At 43.0% G+C, this 3782-nt stretch overlaps 1 protein-coding gene across 1 annotated transcript in view; it reads right to left on the reverse strand.

Annotated features, from left to right (window-relative positions):
• Positions 1 to 3782, reverse strand: part of Myom1 (myomesin 1) — a 137408-nt gene that overhangs the window by 108138 nt on the left and 25488 nt on the right. The gene's annotated exons all lie outside the window — the stretch shown is intronic.

Raw genomic sequence — 3782 nt, forward strand, 5'->3', positions numbered from 1 at the left:
TACACACTCTGTCCTTACACACTCTGTCCTTACACTCTGTCCTTACACACTCTGTCCTTACACACTTATGTCAGCCTAGTGCAGAGCTAATGTTGATGATGAGGGTGGTAGAGAGAGCTCCTTGGCGGAGTCAAATTCAGTGAAACGAGAAGGCTCTGAGATTCTTTCTCTGTCATGATGCCAGGCAAATTGAAATGACCTCAAACACTGGTGAGAATCCACCTTAAAGAAATAGCTACAACCCACTGTGAACCAATTATCTGGGGCTTCAGAGTTGGCTCCATGGTTAAGAGAAGAATCTAGTCAAATCTAACTGTCTCAAATAGTCCACAACCAATTTTCCTTTTTACAAATAACAGTTTTGGAGCCAGGTGTCCTGTATCCCAGCCTGGCCTTGAACCCCTTATGTAACTGAGGCTGACTGAATTCTGATCCTCCTGCTTCTATCTCCTGAGTGGTAGGGTTATAGGCATTCGCCATCCTGCCCAGTTTATGCAGTTGTGGGGCTAGAACCAAGGATTAGTGCGGATTTGTGCATGAGAGGTGAGCAGTCTACCAAAGGAGACACACTCCCATCCACAAGCGTGTGTGTTTTATTTCATTCTCTGTGCCGGTAAGCACTCTTATCAACTGGGACACACTCCCATCCACAAGCGTGTGTGTTTTATTTCATTCTCTATACCTTATCATTTCATTTCAAATAAGTTGGAAATATAGCTGTCTACTGTAAGTGCCCGAGGATATAAGACTGCTCAGCACATAGTGCCTGTGCCCTTTGATCCCACTCCATCAGGACCAATTGCTCTCCTTGAACAATTGAACATAACCTTCCAGAATCTATGCAAATGACACAACATAAATTCTGCTTTCCCCCTCTAGACCAATAGATGCTAGGCAGGCTACTGTATAAAATAGCCTACTAAACACTAAAATTTCACTTTCTTCCCACCACAGAAGTATCATTCCTCCATGTTAACAAGGCCCTCTCCATGATGGAGGCTTCACCACCCTAGTGTGTTGGTGTCCTCTGTAACCAATTTTCCTACTGAATGTAAGCACACAAATAGGACCCCTTCTACTTCCAGGCTGATCTGCAACTCGAAACTGTCCTGTACCTGGCCTTGCTGAGTGTTGTGCTGCTGCTGCACATCGTTCTCTGGGTAACCTCAAAGTTCCACTTAAACAGATGTCGGCAGTAACATGAGATTGGCCAGGAGAACAGCTGCGGGACTCCATGACCTAACAGTGGCCAGTGGAAACTTGGAGCCAAACTGTCTTTGGAAAAGACTCTGAGGGAATCAGACCCGGGACACATGCCTCAGCAAGGCATAGCGAGGACTTAGCTGCTATCCGGGAGGCAGCATGACCGCACCGAGCCCTCACAAACGCATTTCCTTAACCCACCTCCTCCCACGTTTCCCTGCCATTCATACCCGGTGTGGGTACCATGAGGCTGCAGTCGGGCACCAGAGAAGCCAACGATGTGGTCACCGACAGCATTGGCTCTCACCTGGTGACGAGCTCCCTGCTCTGTGAGTACGAGGATGCCAGTGAAAAGTATTCCCCTTGCGTCCATGTTGTGACATAAATTAGAGTTCCAGCTGTTGCTTCTTAGAAAAGACACCATGTCCAAGAGGAGACACGAATCCATAAGGAACCTGTTCGCGGAGGTCTGTTCGCCTGGCAGTGAAGTGGGCCTACATTCCAGGGATCTTCTCTGGGAGAACCTTAAGATTACTAGTCTTGTATTTGTTTTCGTAATGTGACCCCCAAATTGTAGAAGCTCCTTGCTCCACAAACCTGAATTTGTCCCCGTTGTCACCACAGCCAGCTGTCACTATGTGCACACTGATTCTGAACATTTCTCCTCACCCAGGGGCGACTCTCAGTCTCAGGATAGTGGAAGGCACCTTCCCCACGGAGCCATCCTGCCAGCCCTCTCAGAAACAGAGCCGTTTCTTAGCTGCTCTCCGGTTCTTTTGTTTTGACTTGTATGTCTCACTGAGCATGAAAGGGGTACTTTCTCTGCAATTTCTGGCTTTTCTCTCCTGGAAAAACTGGCATAAAGAATGAGTCTTGGGAAACGGTGCCCTCCTTCGAGTAAAAAGGAAGTCACCTTCCCAAATGCAGAAGAGAGCAGGAGGCTACCACAGAAAGGGGCTACTCTCCCCGAAATAAAGATTTCAAAGCCACAAGTACAAGATTTGTGGCCAATGTGCTGTGACTGAGCTCTTTTGGTGGGGAAAACTGAACACAGACAATACAACTATCTTTCAAATTTAACTTGACAAGAACCATTACCTTAGTAGTCTTATACTCTGTGTGCAGAGCTTTAATCTCTTTGTTTGTTAATTATTCCTTTCCCAGGCCAACGAAGTGCACCTAAGGAGTTTAATCTCCAAAACTGAGCCGTGCCTCTGGGAAACCCCACTGCTGGTTTAAAAACACCAACAGGAACATGGTCCAGCTTATGTTCCAGATGCTGCAGTTTAATAAACAATGCTTAAGAAATTAATGTTTTTCTCCTAGACATTCCTTTGTATACTTTTAAAGGTCATCTTTAGTGTTTAAAAATAAAAAGAGCTGAATAAGGCAGTACACTCCTGCAGTCCCTGTGTTTGGGAGTCTGAGTCGGTAGGGTCACAAATTCAAGGCTGGCCTTAATCTCAAACAAACAAACAAACAAACAAAAACAGGTAATAAAAAATTTAAATTAAAAGCAAAAAAGAGAGCTACAAAAATATTCATTGAACTTTTCTATTTGATTAAGGACTCTACTTAGTCAATATTAATGTATTTAAATTTCTGACAGAAGGATTTTTTACTTATCAAATAGTATTTATGAGAACGAAGCATTCATTTATCTTCATGGATTTCCATAGGAATGTTTAGATTTTCTTTCTCCTTTGGCAAGTGATACTTTTGAGATCTAATTCAGGGGAGTCACACACACAAGGCAGGTGTTCTACCAATGGAGTTCATCTCTAGTCCAGTAGTTAGACATTTTTTGTTGTTTATTTGTAGTTATGTTGGTGTATGTTTTGGTTTGGTTTTTGAACAGGGTCTCATTATGTACTCCAGGCTGGTCTTGAACTTGCAATCCCCTTTTTGAGAATCTTAGAGCTCACTATATATACCATGCTGGCTCAAATTCATGAGGATCCTCATGCTTTTTTTCTGAGAGTTGGGATTAAAGGTGTGTGTGTGTGACATCACATACAGCTATAATTTTTAATTACATCTATCTACCTATTTATCTATGTAATCTACCATCTATTATCTATGTATCTATCTTATCTCTATCTATTTTTTTTCTTTCTATCTTGTGTGTGCAAGAGAGAGAGCATGAATGAATGAATATATGCACAGGCATGTTGTGAAAGTTGGTTCTCTCCTTCCATCACTGTGGATCTTGGAGCTTGAACATAGGTCATCAGGCTTGGTGACTAGTACGTTACATGCCAAACCATTTTGCTGGCTCAGTGTTTGTTATTTGTTTGTTGATTTTTTTAAAGAGATTTATTATTGATTCCTTTAAAGGTTGAATGGTGCAACTTTATAGTCATAAGGAAGTGTGGGGCAATAGAAATTGATTTTTAATTTACTTTTATATTTCAAAATTTATAAATTAAGCCGGGTGGTGGTGGCGCACACCTTTAATCCCAGCACTCGGGAGGCAGAGGTAGGCGGATCTCTGTGAGTTCGAGGCCAGCCTGGTCTACAAGAGCTAGTTCCAGGACAACCTCTAAAGCTACAGAGAAACCCTGTCTCGAAAAACCAAA

This window comes from Microtus ochrogaster, unplaced genomic scaffold (genome assembly GCF_000317375.1).
Source record: "Microtus ochrogaster isolate Prairie Vole_2 unplaced genomic scaffold, MicOch1.0 UNK20, whole genome shotgun sequence".
Taxonomy (NCBI): Eukaryota; Metazoa; Chordata; class Mammalia; order Rodentia; family Cricetidae; genus Microtus; species Microtus ochrogaster.